We start from the raw sequence: 19,644 nt of genomic DNA, 5'->3' as shown, positions 1-19,644 counted from the left end.
TGTATATATGTTTGTTTAACGTCTACGCACACACTAGACCCTTGACAGGACTCGCCGTGTGGACCGTATACAGTCGTTACGGGCAGACATTGTCGTCCGTGCCCTCAACAATTATAATATTTGCTATTATTGTTATAATCATTTTCGTCGTTGAAAGTATTACATAACACGGGCATGCACGCGATTCATTTAATGTACATATAGGCACATAAGTACATGTGTATTGCGAGTTGTGATGTGCACGTTGAGCTCATAATATTATCTTACGTCGATACCACCGATCATAACGATCCTGCAATAGAAAATACAATATCGACAATATCGTGTATAGTAACGCATTTGTGTGTAGTTCATAATTAATACAAAAAGGTTATTTCATCTTTTATCTCCTTTGCGTACATCAATATTAGTTTATTACCTAAGTAATATTCCTGCACCCGGTCCGTTAATAATCCTTTGGAATCACTATACCTATCGTCAATGCGGCAAGTAACGGAAATAATCAAACAGAAGAAATTAAAAAATAATTATAGTAAAAATATAAGCATATGACAAAAACTCATGGAATTGAGTCAAAAAACCACTATCAAAAACATAAATGCATGGGATCAATCGTCAACAAAATTGGTCCACACCATTAAACTTGAATATCAAAATATATGATATGAAAAAAATTAAAAATTATACTAAACGAATTACTTATATCAGTTATATCTAATCAAAAAATATTTCCCCCTTATTATTTGGATTAATCTGGACATTTTTTAAGGTGAACATGAACAGTGATTATTACTTAATTTAATAACATACATCAATATAATGGATAAAGACATGCAGTTAAAAAAAAATATTAAATTATTATTATTTTTGATAACATAATATTACGTGAAGTCCAAATCTTCATAGTACTAGTAGTTTCAGCATAGGCGGACATCAAGGGGACTTATGACTTTATGAGGGTTTAACCCCCCCCCCCCAATTATTTCAATAAACCCCCAAAAATCGAAAGTAATATGTTATACTTGTGTATAAAAAGGGGGTGCGGGGTCACTTTATATTGGATTATTATAGTTTTATAATATTTCTAAAGAATTAGTCAGTTACCTAACACCTGTCTTAAAAATCAACAGTGACTAAATAGCATTAAATAAACCAAATTATGTTATACTTTTCCTATTATTCTAACTTTCGGTTTTTGCTATAATCATTGATAATATATTATTTATAATCAATTCTATAATGTATAAACAATTTTTAACAAATATATATTTTTGACTAGAAAAAGCATTTTTTTTCTGTTCGATGGATGATTCCGCATCGTTCATTCTGCATAAAATCACGCCCACTGTTCTTATTTTATTTTATCGGAATATTTGTAAGATTTCCCCAACAGCCCTAACAACCGATGATAAATCTAATTATTTTACCAAAATAACCTCATTAAAATATTTTTTTAATCATAATTTCTAAAAACATATCTATTTATGATTCAAAAAAACATTAGTTATCATTTTTCAAATGTATATTAGAGATAATTATGCTTTAAGTAAACATTTTTAATTATTCAACATCATTATGATTTATTATAATTGTTAAAAAAAAAATTAAAAACAATAAATATATTATACTATCAACTATCATAGGCATGTACAAGTATATAAACAGATACGCATTTCTAAACGGATTAGGGAAATAACCAAAAATAATTATAAGAAATATTAAAACTAAGGCCTCTTCCCAACAAAGTCTCTGGAGCCGCCCCTGACAGAAAGTTTAAATTTATATTACACTATTTATATTATTATTTTCAAAACATTTTTTTCTTTTTTTAACTATTTATAGACAATTGAAATTTTTTTTTATAAATGCTTGTAAAAAAATTATGATGAATAAAAATGTTTGAAAATTTAATAAAAGATTTCTAATATTTTAGCAATTAAATAAGAACGAACATTATTTATATTCACAATATTTTTTTATAAACATTTATTAAATTTAAACAAAATTCGTAAAAATATTGAAAAATATAAATTAATCTGTAGTGACTAGTTAGAAATACATAAAAACTTTTTTGTTTAAACCTAAGATTTGAAAATTGAATTCAAGGTTCTTTACAAGTTTTTCAACCTTTATGGAAATAAAACTTTATGAGTATTTGATGTTCAAATTTTTATGACATTGGATATTCACCTCTATATAATTACTTTTATTTTCCAAATGGTTTTTGTTTTTTGTTGTAAATTCAAAACAAATAACCGAAAATACTTAAAATTTTTACAAGATATTTAAATTATCATTTTAGTTTTATGATAAAATGTTCAACTTTTTTTACTCATTTTGAGCTATTTTTAAACATGTCAAATTTTCTATTTATTTCAGTTTTTTTTTAAAAATGTTGATAAAAAAAATATTCACTGATTCAATATTTTTAAAAATACAAGATCCGATAAAAGTTATTCTTATTTGTGTATAAAAATATTAAAAATACACAACATACCATAACAGTGACCCACTTTCCAGCATTTTTGAATTGACGATATAGTCACATAAATTATTTGATTATACAATTTATATTGTTAAAGGTTAGGTAACCGTTTTACTTTACAGTAAATTTCGAGTATATTTCGTAATTAATAAGGGTACTGTATTTACTATTTATGTACTAAATTTGAATTTAATGATATATCTTTCATCGTATATGAAAAATTATTCTAAGCAGGAATGGACAAACGTTTTAGTAATTATAGTAACCAAACAATTATACATATTAATGATATTATTAAAATTTTAATGAATGTTCATATCCCCACCATCATTTTAAAATGTGCTTATGTGCTTAAACATTTATACTTTTGACCCACCAAAGTACTTGTACAAACTAAATCCAAATTTTTAACAGACATTTTCCGTATAAAATTCAAATATAGAAGCATTTTTCTACTAGAAAAAATAATATCAAAAACAAAAGTAAAAATAAAAACACATTATTATATACACCCATTACTCCTCTCTAAATCTAAATATATATTTCAAAATAAATACGTCCTCGAAATTATCTTGTTTTATTTTATTTTAAAAATAATTAAAATAATTTTTCATACATTTACGATTGCTTATGAATCGATATTCAAATATAAAATTAAATTACCAACATTTATGTTCATTAATTTGAGAATAGTAAATATATTATTTTCGTTTCAAAACATAATAAAAAAAACCTGTTTACTTGATTGCATGTATACATTTGACCTATAGATGTCAAGGTTATAGTTACATTAGTTCATCAATGATACATAATACATCAAGAAGCTATACATTTGTATTTAGTTCCTCGTTTTATTATCAAGTGGTCCAAGTGTCTTCTTCAATTTTTTCAATACTTCGTTAAATATTAAATTTTTTTATTCATTGTGTTCTTAAACAAAAATTATGCGAAAAATTTGAAACATACGAGAAAAATATATTGTAATGGCAGTGGCTTATGAATTTTATTAAACACATTTTATGAATTGGATTTGTGTAAATGCTTCACAATTATTTTAATATATTTTTTCTATATTTTATTAAAGTTTTCTGAATTTATCTCATTAACATATTATTTATTGTTGCACTCCTAAGTAACAATTGGATAAACACGTTTTCCGAATTTTTTTCCATTACTACTCGTATTAGATAGTTTTTTTTTTAACTAAAAAAATAGGTAAGTATGCAAACAATAAAGTACCTATTTGACTTGTTATATTATACTCAGAATGTAGACGACATTCATACACCAATACAACATTCGTGGCATAGTATAATATTGTTATTCAAAATGATTCATCCGATTTCAAATGCATATATCTTTTAGGTTTAAAGTAACACATGATACATTGAATATTTAAATAAATTATAAAAGAATAACATTTCAAATGTATGTAATGGTACCAATAAATATTCTATGTGACTCACATTGATCACACTAACCACATCTAGTCAGAACTTTAATTCATACATATCCGTCGTAATTGCCTGTGCTAATTTTTAGCTTCTCTTTGGGTTATGACAATGGTGGTTGTACACAATATCTCCAAAATACATAGTCGCGTGGTGTCGATCAGATAACTTAGGATTATTCATTTTGAATAACCCTAAATAGTATGTAAAGGTACATAAATATTAATAAAGATGTTATGTTATATATTAATCATATTATATTTGCACCCACTACACAATTTTACATTCACGATTTTATAAATTATGATTTATGACTTTATGACAATATTTGTACTCTTCAAATAACATGAGATTTTTAGTATAATATATTAATTTATATTTATGTCACCTTAAATAATTTTTTTTATCAACATTGTGCCAAAATGTGACACTAACTTTATTACCCACTACTGTGATAGCATGATCGTTTTTATTTTTCATTTGTATAATATATATATAAAACAATAAACAGATAACTGCAGATAACAATAAAACTAAAATATTACTTTCATAATAAGTTTTGTTATTCATGTATTTACATTTGATATAGTAGTTGAAAGCAAACATTTCCGTGGCGCAACCACATAGTCACTGGATATGTGATCTATGTATTCCAGCCCTTGACCTGTAATTGAAAAGGACGCCCAGCTATTGGGACATAACTACGAACCTGTTTTCGAAAAGGGATTCAGAAATAGAATTTAATTAATAAATCCAACTTTATTTTACTAATAATTGATAATTATATGGCTATACCATAATTTGACTGTGTATATACAGAGTGATTCTTTTATCATGAACCACTTATTATTTCAAAAAGTATTCATATTTTTGAAAACATTTTTTTACATAGTTTCATGTTGTCCTTATATTTTTTTTAACTTTTTAACTTTTTTGAATGACAACAGAGTTTTAATTTCATATTCCAAAGTAGAATATTTTTCTGAGTATTTTGATACATAAAAATCGAATTTAGTGCGAGTAGTTTATGAGTTATAAGTATTTAAAATTTTGATGCGCGGTGTGGAGTGGTACAGAGTAGCCCCGTAAAATGTTTGTTCACTACTATAACTCATAAACTACTCGCCCTAAATTCTATTTTTATGTATCAAAATACTCAGAAAAATATTCTGCTTTGGAGTATGAAATTAAAACTATGTTGTCATTCCAAAAAGTAAAAAACTTAAAAAATATAATTTTTTAATAAAAACGTTGTTTTTTAACAAATTGAAACTATGTAAAAAAAAGTTTTCAAAAACATAAATACTTTTTGAAATAATGAGTGGTTCATGATAAAAGAATCACCCTGTATATAGTTTTAAGTATATTTTATATTTATTTTTGAAAAAAAATTGTGTTTTATAAAAATTATTATTTATTTATTCTACTTAACCATAATTACATAACTGTAACCCAATCCACTTACTACTTTAAAATTTCTGATACTCTTTAAAAATATATATATATTATTAAATTGATCCAATGATCGGGTAAAGAAATCCTAAGAAATATTATATATGATGTAGGTAGATAAAATGTGGCTCGATTATTAACCAGTAACAACAAATTGAAAAATAACTAATTTTATTAAATATTAAGGTAAAATGTAATTTTAATAAAAGGTAAAATAAAATTATATATATTATGGACCACCCCATTTCTCAAAAAAATAAACAATGAACTATAGCCCAAACCTAACGTAAATTAAGAGATATAATAGAAGACTTCGTTTTAATAAAATTGTAGGTAATATTAAATTATTATTAGTCGTTATAAGTAAGATAAACCTAGCGATTAAAATTAATATATAAAATGAAACCCGTTCAATAAATCGATACATAATGACTCATAAATATATACTTATAAACTTAAAATCAAACATAAATTACATACAACTTTCAAGTAAACTACATTAAGACAAGTGGGTATCTGTTGTATAATATATATCAAATGGGTCACTTTAATGGTTGATTTCTCATTTTTTTTTTTTTTTTGTTCATAGAAATTAAATTAGTTTATTTTATTATTAATATTGTGGTATGTTGATTTAATTATTCCCAAAAACATTGCGTTTATTTTATTATTAACATTTAATTATTATAAATTATAATAATATTATATAATATATAATATACAGTATACAGTATACACCATAACCATGTAAGGTACGTATATTATTTTAATTAATTTTGAGTTTTGAGTCAATACCGCCTTACTTAGCTTTATTATTTTGCCCCAATCACTAATTTATAGCTAAAGTAATTGATATTTTATTTGATAAATTACCTTCAAACTACCTTTAACCATTAATTCGATTAATTATATAATTATTTTAGATTGCCATTCTGGCCATATGTATAAAACATAAATTTTACCATATACCAAATATTATAACTTATAAAAATATTATGATACCACTTAATAATACTTTTGATATATACTAATTAGACATGGCATTGATATAAAATAGGATAGGTATCGATTGAAATGAATCATCTAATTGTTTATATCACTATAATATTATAAGGACATTTAATTGTTTATAAGATGTTTATATAGTAATATTATAAAACTGTTACATTAGAAGAATATGATAAGTAAAAACGTGAAACATGTTAATAACTATTACATAGTATTAATAATAAAAAAAACCTTATAAAGTTTTGCTTACAATATGTACCTATTTCAATTCTAATAGTGTTTATAATTACTAAAAAAAATTATTTTCCAAACAAATAATAATAATAATAATAGGTGTGCAAAAAAATCTTTAAACGGTCAAACAAAACAATCATTGTGGGTATTACGAAATTATTGAAACCATAACATTACACAACTATTTCTACCAAAATACACTATAATGCAGATATAGAGGAACTGGGACGCATGCCTATTGTCAATTATATCTGTAAAACTCCAAAAAAATCGTTGTAAATAATTAAAAATATTTTAAAGTACTTGTCGGTATTAACATGAGATGGTGATATCATTAATCATCAACCACTCAAAGATCCTAATTATTTGATAATAATAATTAAACACATCAACTATAACATATTTTCATGTTCTGTCTAACTGTCTTGTATTAAGATTTCAAATACCTAAGTACCTGACTAATTAAACAATGAGATATTATATAATATATTTTAGATGAATTATTTTTATTTAATTATTTTAAGTTGATGCTTTTTAAGATTTTAATTATTTTTTAAATGGAAAATTGCCTTTCATAGTTGATTATAGGTATCTAATACAGTATATCTTACATAGTTTTTTTTTTTTTTTTAAATGCATAAATATGGAATGAACCAAATAGTATAAGTATTCACGAAATGAATTCAAGGTAATGTTATTAAAGAATGGAGTCATGGAGATGTATCCTTAATCCTGATGGCTTACAAGTTATATATTATAAAAATACGAACTCATGAATTCTATCATATTATACCAGATGTTCAATAAGTTTGAAAACACTTAATTACTGTATGCATATTTTAATAGCTACACGGAAAGCCATAACAGATAGCACTGCTGCCACTGCTGTGCATTTATAAATATTTAATAACCTCATTAATTATATCATATTATAATCCTTTATCAGTCCCAATTAGTCTAATGGCCATTTTCAAACTTAATGAACACCCTGTATATTTGAAGTATTCAGTCTGACACTAATATCTAAATGTCTAATAATAATATAGTCATTTTCCTGATACTAATATAATTGAGTAAACATACGTGTAGTTTGTAGGTTGTCAATAAATCAGTAGATGGGTGCAGGGGGTATATTTATTGTATTTTTTTTTTGTAAAACCCCTTCTTTGGCTAGTCAAAAATAAAATTAAAGCTCTGATATTTGTTTTAAATCTAATAATACGAGTTATTATTTTATATATTTTAAACTTTCACTGTTGTTACTTGTTAGCCAATTAACCAACTTACCAAGAGTAGTTTGTGTGTTGTGTATTCCACTGCATAGAAATGTGAGCTGGATTAATTTTATGGATAAAAGTAAATTTACATACATTTTACGATTTTTGTTTTTACCTGAAATTTATTTTATGAAAAGTGATACACTTTAATGATGAAATAAAAAAACATTATAGCCGGATTTAATACTAGGGAAAATCTGAAGTTGGGTTCTAAATCTCAAAATTGCATGATTTAGGTTCTAGCGTATTATATTGAGTATACGGTTTGAGTCACATATTTATTTGTTTTTGAAAAATGCAAGTTGAGTTAGTTCAGTCCACTAGCGTTACTAATTATTACTACGAGTCTTAGTATATTTTTAGCTGTTTTTGATCGGCTGTGTTGCTGAGCTCCGAAGTGATATGCAAATTTCAGTTGTTTTCCGTAGGCGCGCGGCCACGATTTCGACATCCATCCGGTTACCAACATTATTATCGACAACGGCGATATCCCGAGTACGTTCTGTTTTATTTTTTACCTTTTTCATAGTCTAAGTGCGTCCTTGGTCAACAGTTATAGGTACCTATTTAAGATAAAATAATTAAATAAACCTTTCAAGATACATGTTGGACGATCGAATATGCCAATATGGTGGTTCAAATTCAAATGGCAGTTTATCAATTGTGATTATATTACTTTTTATATACTTACAAATTGCACTCAATACATTTTAGGGTCGATAGACCAATTGCGATCAAAACATTTTACAATATCTAAGAAAAACTTATTAGTTAGTTATAATTATATAAATATAATAAATGTATACACTAACCGAAAGATGAGTGTTAAATGTTAACACATAATATAAAATAAATAAATAAATAATTTTTTTCTTAAAATTCAACAAGTTACTTTACTTGAGTAATAATAACGTTTCATAAAATTCCTGATACTGTTCTTCCCGATTGTCTCTGTCTTACTAACGTATATCATATAGCACAATTGCATTCAAAAGAACACATTTTGTGATGTTAACTTTAATATTAAAGTAAATTTACCTATTATTAAATTTAAACCTAAGAATATTATCTAGGAAATATAATATGCTTTTATTGATATTTTCGTTTTAAAGTGAGTTTTGAACATTTTAAAGTTGTAATATTTTACATAGCTATAACTCATTTTAAAATGATAATATCAATAAAAGCATATTATATTTCCTAGATAATATTCTTAGCTATGACAACAAATGCGGGTATAACTTCCTCTTAAGTGATAAAATATCTTGGGACCCAACTCCCAATAATTCAACTCCCTGAATACGTTTCATTCAATACCTATCAATATAACAATAAATCGATATCAAAAAGTACTCGTATTGAAAGAAAATCATATTGATACTTTATACTTATATCAATAGTATAAAAACGTCCTTAAAGAGAGTTTTGGCTTGTTATAGGGAACAAACTTGACTCTAGAAAAATATTATATCCAAAAACTCAATTTCCTCGTAGCACTGTGTCATTATTTCATATCCATTTAAATAACCATATAAATTATAACTATGTTTAAATAAAAAAAACAAACATTAAACTTTCACGAGTTGTCAAAAGATCACTCCGTAATAATATTATAACATATTTAGATACTTAAAATATAAGTAAGTCAGCATTGTACGCCAATATAGTATGGCATGGTATTAGCAAAGCTATGTATAATATAAATAAACCAATAAAAAATGTAATATATTTATAATTAATAATTCAAGTAGATATAAAACAAGTTACCTATATCTGGTTCGATGCAATCGAATAACACGTTTTGTACGGAATAAATGATAAGGATGTGACATGCCAAACTATGATATGCAATTCTAAGAATCACTCTCGGCGGAAGACAATTAACGATAATTCATTGACGACATAGGAATTTGAATTTTGAATTAACATAATATTATACTGTTATGTCTAGCCCACTCGAGTGAGTACCCACGTGGAATGCACATTTATTTACATATAGCGACGGATCACCAACAGATACTACTCAATAATTATTATTGAATTATATTAGTATTATATTTTTACTTAACAGATAAGTACCTGTCACTCATTCAATAGGTATTCGGTACAAATATCTATAGCTGAAGACAATTAATTAATCTCAAAAATAAATCATAGTTCTTGGAAAAATATTTTTTAATATTTTTTTTTCTAATTTCAATATTTTAGAAGATACCGCCACTCGTGATCATAATACATTACATTATATTATAAGTAAATATATTTATTTTTTAATAAAATAGTACTATGTACCAGTATGTATTACCAGTGTCGATCATACGGGGAGGGATGTTCCTCCTCCCCTTCTTGGTATTTTTTCATTTAATTACTAAACATGAAAAAAATGTTAAAAGAATATATAATAATATTTTATAAAATAAATATTTTTTAAGAAACCCAGGAAATTAGATACTTTTCTATGATAAAAATAAATCTCTGTTAATCATCATAATATTTTAATGACGTATCTATGAATATAAATGTATATAATTTTTTAATATAACTCTCTCGACCTCCCCATAACATTGAAAATTGTTGTATACGCCACTGTGTATTAGGTACTAGTATTAATATTAATAAACAGTATATTTTTAATTTAAGTACAAAAACCTGCTTTACACAGTATTTAAACTTTAAACAAGACTAGGTATACTTTTTAAATTATTATTTTTATATAATATATTTTAATATTTGTTTATTTTATATCTGAATTGGTTTTTGAATATGCATAAACGCCATAAAGTATAAATATATTATAATACATCACAATATTACAAGTCTGAAAAATATAACTTTGTCTTATAGAATTTGTTTTTCAAACTTTCTTTCATTTAATAAAAGTTTTTATTCCTATACAATATTTTATTTACTATTTAGCTATTGATCAAGTTAACACCAACCATCTAGCGACTTAGCGTAAATTAAGTTTATACTATGTCAATTTAAGAGATAAGCTACTTTTGTACTTCACTATTTCCCTATAGTCACAATATGGGTGAATTATTGTTTTTGATGCATCTAAATACCTGATTGTTTTTATTTTATTTGTACCAACATATGCAGACACGGTTTTTAGCCTGCAAAGTAGAACCGTTGATTTATAGTTATTATTAATTTTTATGAGCCATATGTTTGTATTAAACAATCTGAATGATAAATACTCTTTTATATGTGTTAAATCGAAATAGTTTTTCATTAATACAGAATTATTATTATTGTATAGTGTATACGATACTAATGTTATTAATATGTACAATTTAGTATTTTAGTACAATACATTTTTACTGTTTAAATAATTATAAGTATATCATGATTCTCAGTCAAATACCACTGGTGTATAGTATTACACCGCGCAACAGTTAAACAGGCGTGTTGTAGTAGTACGATTTATGAATGAATGAATGAATGGAATGCGGTTATCAATGAATGACTCAATGATGTCGTACAAGTATTTACTATTATGTACTTTATCATACGCGCATTTTAACTATTATTATTATTATTATTATTATTGACAATATATTTCATCGAGTTCGTGACTCATCTCAATTTGGCGTTTTGCGACGGCATGATGTTAATAGTCACATCACGCCAATTATTTATTCAACGAACTTCAATTTAACGACATTAATCTCTGTTTAACGAAATATTTTTGACAACCACTAATAAATTAGAACAAAATGTATGTAATTCTCTTTAACGAATTTTTATTATACTAGCTGTTAGGTAAGGGTATTATAAATAATTTTACTTTTTTATCTCAGTCATAAAGATTTAAAATTATAATATTAATCTACATTACTTACTGTATGATATTATTCTGGTACTACTTCTGTGTTGCAGTGTTCTGCCGTGATGCACTTGAACGCGTGATGTATAAATTATTTGAATACAATGTTGTCTATAATGCTTAGTATATTAATGAATATATCCAATTATCCAAATGAAAATATTATTTTTCGATATAATGTAAATATTGTCAATTTCGTGGTGGCAATCACACGACGACTTAGGTGTATTCACACCCACCTGAACTTGAGTATACCTAAAATATTTTCCTGATTTATTATTATTATCGATATATGTATACGTAATATTTATCTACAATACTGATTCTAGCTGGTAATACAAAAAAAAAAATTTGAATTTTAAATAATTCATTATTATTTTATTAAATTATTATAAAATTAACTTTTCTACTTTTTTATGCAATTTACACGCTATTTAAAAATTTCTACATTTTCACAATTTAAAATAAAATTCAAGAGGATGCTCTAATAAGTTTAATTTTAAAAATAAGAAGGTCAATATCAAGTGCCTACTTAGACAACAAAAATATTGGTAATTTCTTCGGTATGTAATTATAATTTATCGATAAGTATTATTAATATTTATTACTAATTATTTTTAAATTTCACTTAATTTATCGTCATCAATGGGTGGGCTCTTTCATAAAAATGTATGTTGAACATATCATATTTGTTACGTTTGGCCTATATTTTTATTGTTGCGAATCTAAAGATTGTATATTACTTGTAAAAAATAGAAATTAAAATAAATATTATTTGTACAACATTCTACAATCTTACGTTTTACGCAACTGCTTTTTCATTTTTATGTACCTAATGTGATTACAAAAACATTTTTTATGATTATTCAGCCATAGTTTAATAACTAACCATTTTAAATCCTATAAATAAAAAAAAAAAACTTCAGAACGTTTTGGCTCCTCAAATGCCACAATAAAGATATATATATATATAATTGTATAAATAGCTTCGTTATTTTGATTATTTTAAATCACAAAATTTCTCGAAACCATCAAGTTCATTTGACGATTCTAGCTAATTTTAAATGTATTGATTACAATACGGCTTGAGCGAGACTAAAACAATGTTTGCCTTTAAAGTGGCTAAAAATAAAACCACAGAGACGAATTTTTACTTGAGAGTCAGGTGAATTTATATTATAGAACTAAAGAAATTCTCAAGTCCTAAGTAATATTAAGAAAACCGGTCAATAATATTCAATTTATTATGAGCACATATAAACTAATATACAATCCCTAGTACATTTCATTGTAGATTATAATATATAAATACAATAGTCAATACAACTATTAAAATATTTTACTTTAAGTAAACATGTGTTGTTTAAGTACAGATTCCGGCAAAAAAACCTCCCATATTTCAAGAGACAATTGCAAATAAACAAACAAAGAATTAGAAAAAAAATCTTTTATTTTTTACACTAATAAATATTATGCCATTTTTAATAATTTAGATTAAACATTATGTCGGTTAAGTGGTGTCCTCCATGGTTAACACATTCACGGAGCCTTTCCCGATAGTTGTCCATAACTTTTAATCACGTTTTAATTTATTTATTTTTTGTTGGTTTTTATTTCATTTTATTTTTGTTTTTTTTGGCCCTTGTCATTACATCTACTATAAATGGCACGTATACCACTATCCATCAATATCCTCTCCACTGTTGTACCACCACAATTCACACAACACTATCTCTAAATACGGGAGGTTTTTTTGCCGGACCCTGTAATAATACTATTAATTCATCAGAGCCGTGCCGTTAAGATTTGACGCCCAGGGCAAAATTAAAAATTTACGCCCCCTATTTTATTTATCATTATGCATTTCAATTTTTTTGCCGCCCCTTTAAACCATGCGCCCGGGGCGCATGCCCCCCTAGCCCCCCCCTCCGGCACGGCTCTGATTACACTGCATAATAATTAATAATATATAGTAACGATTAGTTTTATCATTGCTGTTTAGTGTTTATCAAAGGCAGTCATAAACTAATCGGTTTATTTTCTAATTAACTAGTTAAAAAATCCATTTAAAAACTTCGAATTTGACAATTAATTTGAAAAACATTTAGTTACGTGTGTTAAGATCCCTGAACTCTTAACAATTTATAACGTATACTAACAATCAAACAGAAGGATTTAACTATCGATTTTCTAAACTCGTAAGCTATAATCATCCTTCTATTTGAACACTGATTGAAAAAAAATTAGATTAAAAAGAGATTTTAATAAGAGTAAAATAGCACAATTTTTCTAGACAATTTGCAACCAAAAAAAATATGCAAGAAAAATTATTTTTACTATCAACAAGATATAATAACATTAAAAATTTCTTAAATGCTGTAGCTTATTATAATAATACTTTTATATAAATACATTTTTTTTTTATAGGTACATGTATATAACTTAACCTTTGCATCATCAAATGTAAAAAAAACAACCTTTTTATATTTGCACGTTCGACTGATAATATTATATAGACGGGACTGCATTTATAGCTGCTTTTTCGAAGTCAATATGAACCTTACTTTTTTTACTTACATTTTATTCCTAACTCCATTATTTTATCCATAACGTCATACCAGGATGCTTTATAGAGACAAAAAAACCTACTTCAATAAATAAGTTTATAATTTTAAACTATGAGCGTTGAATATGTATTGATTTTAGATTGAAATATAAGTTTTATTTTGTTTATTTCATAACATTTTAAGAATTATTTTTAGAAACAAGAAAATTTTAAATTTTCTATTTTTCACTCTATTTGAGTACAGTGTACACCTACGACTACAATTTATCACAACATTTTACTTTTAACCATGCTACACAATTTTATATAGGTACCTCCTATAGATTTATAAATAAGTATATCGATAAATTACACTCACGTAGTCACGTAAAACCAAACGGCTAAGAACGGTTTATTTTTTGGGACTTGGTGTTCATGATACAACAGTTGAGTATAGTTAGTAGTTACAAAACGTATTTATATAAAATAATATATTATGCAATATCAAAGAACCTTAAAGACGATGAATTTATTTGCAAATATTTCACTTTTCTGTGAAATTTATGTGGTTGGTGTTCCTGCCAAGTATTTTCTGCGTTTGGCTATGAAACTATCAATAAATAACCCACACCCCATCCCCTCATAAAAAAAAGTATTCTCGTAATAATATAGTATTATGATTTATGATAAAACATGACTTTATAATAATCAGTGAAATTATTGTTAATTTTTTCATTATTGTTTTTTGCCATAATTGGAAAAATTATTTTTAATTGTAGGATTAGGATTTTGTTTTGCAGGAGACATGATATTGGTTTATAAGTATAATAATCGAAATATCGAACAGTATGTTGTTATCGTGGACTATGACAGGGGTGGCCAACTTTAATAGACTTGCGATCGACCTCCGAGATGTTCTAAGTTGTCGCGATCGACCAAAAAAAAAAAAAAAGGTTGTCAATGTGTGTTACAGTTCTTTTATTCGATATCTGTGTATAATCTCGTTTTATTTATTGCTTTTTTCTAAATATAATTTTTATATTCCTGGGATATACAAAAATATACAATTTTACAAAAAAAAAATAATATTTTAATTGTTTTCTGAAAAAAATTCAAAATTTTATGAAAATGGGAAAAGGTGTCGCGATCGACTCAAATTCATCTCGTGATCGACTGGTTGGCCACCCCTGGACTATGAGATAAACTTTATGTACATATGTACCTAGTTGGCAGTAGGCAATTGCTATGTTGCTACCAATGCTTCCCAAGTATTATCAAACAATTTCAAGTCAAGAACATTCAACAGGTACCTATGTATTTCAAATACTATTACATATATAGGTATGTAATATGCATTTCTGATTAATTTTCAAATTTTACATTACCATTTAAATCATGGCACAAAAATTACTGTAGTAATAAAATTAATAGATATCGAAGTTTTGAAAAGCTTTATCGTCAAAACCATAAATACATCAATTGTATTTATTAATATTGTATACCTAATACTTGTACCACACGTCGTCAAGTACTGATAAAATCGGACGTAACCCATTCAGCTCCCGTTTTACAAACAGGTAAATTCCTAAACGGCTCCGGTTTTTTACAACACAAATTCCTTCCACTTCATGTTCAATGTGTTGGTGTACAGTAAGTATAAAAATTATAAAAAAAAAATCATAATATACTACTGTGAATTAATTGTTATTATATATTATCGTTAAAACACTAGAAAAAATGTAAACAAATATATGTATTATATGTAAAATTTAAAAAAAAACCAAACATTGGGTAAATGTTATTCGCACAAGTTTTATATAATCCATACGTATTACTTTATTCAGTTTATTCAACGAAAACTCGTCAATGATGTTTCCAATGAGCTCCTGTTTTTTTTAGTACATATAATTTATAATTAATTTCGGTAAAGAAATTATGTTCAATGTTTCAGTATTTTTTGATATTTTCAATATTATTAATATTTCCGATATTTTTGGTATTCTGTTTTACAAATTTAAAATTTAAAAATACGGTTTATATATGTATCTCAAATCGATGTTTGAGAATTAATCTGTTTGTTAAACCTCTCTCGACGGGAGCTGTTTGGAAATAAGGAAACAATGGACAGGAGCCGCTTGGGATGCTGATGTTTTCGTTAGTTTCCTAAATATAAAATTAATCATATATTGGCATATTTCTGGATACCTACAGTCTACACACAATATATACAAACCATATTATCAATTATTATTTTTCCACTATAGAAACATTTTTAAATGAATAATATTTACGACTTCCTACATTCCGGATTACTAGAACGGATTCACGTTACTCACCGTATCGTACCTTGCACTGTCAAGTATCAGTTATTTACTATGTGACGACGATAAAAAAAAAACACGATTCTACACCGTACAAATTGCACGAATACGCGGAGCCGCAATGAATGAATCACACAACATCAATAATAATAATCATGATAATAGCGTATATATACCTACATCATGGATGAATCATACATTACAGTGTTATACACAATATACAGCTGTCGTCACGTCGTGTTCAAAAACTCAATAATCAATAGAAATTTTTTTTCAACATTATGATGTTATAAGATGCTTAAGATCATATATAATATTGGTATAAAATATTAAATAACAATTTAATCGAAATAAAATTATAAAATCAATATATTCATCTTTCCGCTAAAAATTTAAAATATTGGTATAAATATTTTACCGTTATCATTACTATTATTATAAAATTATTATTTGTAATTTGGATACCTATTGGATCTAAATTTTACTTTAGTGGGGTCAAACTTAAAGTATTTTAATTATGATTATTATTGATACTTTCTATCAATCCTTGGCCAACACTCATTGCTAAAAGACGTCACGAAGTCGTAATAAACAGACTAACAATTGGGCATGCTTGGCTCACCCATCGTATCCTCGTGAGACGCGAAGAACCCGGCCAATGTATAACCTGTGGAGAAGCACTAACCGCCAAACATGTCCTCCTATACTGTCGTAATTATGCAGATACTAGAACAGCATTAAATATACCGGATCACTTATATGAAGCATTGGGATCCGATCAAGAAAACTCCAATAAAATCATAACCTTCTTAAAAATAATAAAACTGTATAACCTTATCTAATTATTTTTTTATTGTTACTCATTTAAGCCATTTTAACGTATGATGTAATAATAATATTGTAAATAATGTAAGCCAATAACCTCAGTTGTTAAGGCTTTAAAATTTAAATTAATAAAAAAATGTATTATTGTATAACTTCACCGTCGTTTCACTGATTCTCGTTTTGTCAACAAAAAAAAACCACCTCTTTTACCTTTAAATCGCTATTTTTTTATATTTCAAATTAAATTCTACTAGAAATTCTGGTACATTATGCCCGTCGTTAGCATCGTAGCCATCCTAGCGGATCATGGAAAACTCGTTTACATATTTACAAAAATAATGATAGACAGGTATTAATAAACATTAATTTTGTTTCTATATTTAATTATTGTCGATTTAACATTATTTTTGTACAAAGATTTTTTTGGATAATTCAATAATAATCATAAACCACTATTATAGGTATACCGTATGAATTTATGATATACAACTTTCACAGTCTTGAAAAAATTTAAATCAGCTTTACGTCTTGATAAATAAAGCGGGAATAAAATTGCAATTATTATACTTCCATTATATTAAGTATATTATATTAGAAACAAAAATAATTAACACTCTCGAACACCTTATACACAAGTATAAAATGAAAAGTAACTGCAAACGTTAAAAACGCCCTTGCATTCGTTATATTAAATAATAAGCCAAGAGATCGTAACGTCTTTTACTTAATTTTCATATTGTACACACAGTTGGTCGGGTTCGTGATATAAACCTATCCTGTGGCTATCACTCACATTTTCGCCCTCGCATCGTTCGCCGTGTATACGATTGTCCCTCGACGGCTTATACCATAATCACGGTAAGAATGCTGCAGGGTACACCATTCCTTCGGTACCAGTTATTATCTATAATTTCCCATCAGGCAGATAAAACAGGAACTCTGTTCCCTGACGATTTTATTTCTGTTTAATTATTACTAAATTGTTTGGGAGATTAAAAATTCCGGTTATTTCATAGATTCCATTCAATTGACACGTTTTGATTGCGTGTAATGCCTTTTGATCACATGTTACCATTACTATCATTTCTATTTGCGTCTCATCACACATTGGAGGATGCCAATCCAAACTTATAGACGCTAACCTAAGAAATCGACAACGACGCATAAACTTCGTGGTTATGATGAGATCACTTACAAAGTTACAAATAAATGCTTGAAGATGACTGTGGAAGACTCCTCAAAGGTTTCGGAGAGAACCCATGTACATATAGTTCGTAAATAATGTATATACAACGAGAACCCCGGCGGGTATAATTGGATTATGTGAAAACGCCGAGTTATCGGCGGTACTTATTATGATCGACCGAACCTACACCATCAAACATCTTCGACGTCCGTAACGGTTTATGTATATGGTCGACTTGAGTACTCGACACTGATCACAAGTTTTTTATATAATGTACAAATAAATAAAATGGTATCGTCTGAACAAAATCGATCTATTAATTAGAAATAGTAATAATAATATTGAATAATTTGAATATTATTAATGTTATACTATACCAAAACTCGTCATTTTCTTTTCAATGAGATAAAAATATGTATAGTTAAAAGCATTAAAAAGCAAAAAAAAAAAATTAACTTTTAACTTCAGTAAATTATTATTTTTCTGAAAATGTATAACTTAGTTAATCGAATTAATTTATATTTTAAAATTAACTTTCACTTAGCTTAGTTACAAATTTTTTTTTAATAACTTAACTCAAACTAATTTAAAAAAATTGTTAGCCGAACTTTGATATTTTAATAATAAAATAACAAAAACTCTATCGAATGGTATCTTGTAACTAATATTTAATATGTCAATAATATTTTTTTTTAAGAAGAATATATTCAGATCATTTTAATTCCCTGTATATTATATTATACATACACAAATTTATTATAATATTACGAATTAATCCACAATGTTCTCAACATTTAAAATGAACACACCGTTCATTCACTCGAAAACATGAGGAAACGACGGCAGAGGTACCTATTTAGTGTATGATTCATCCGTGATGTACACATAAGATATTATATATATATATATATATATATATTATTGTTGTGTGATTCATTCGCATGTGGCGCCGTTCATTCATATAATTTGTGCGGTGTACGATAAAATATTGTGTTCGTGTTTTTTTTTTTATTACCTTCGCATAGTAAATA

The sequence above is a fragment of the Rhopalosiphum padi genome, chromosome 2 (assembly GCF_020882245.1).
Source record: "Rhopalosiphum padi isolate XX-2018 chromosome 2, ASM2088224v1, whole genome shotgun sequence".
Taxonomy (NCBI): domain Eukaryota; kingdom Metazoa; phylum Arthropoda; class Insecta; order Hemiptera; family Aphididae; genus Rhopalosiphum; species Rhopalosiphum padi.
Note: the sequence above shows the minus strand (reverse complement) of the source record.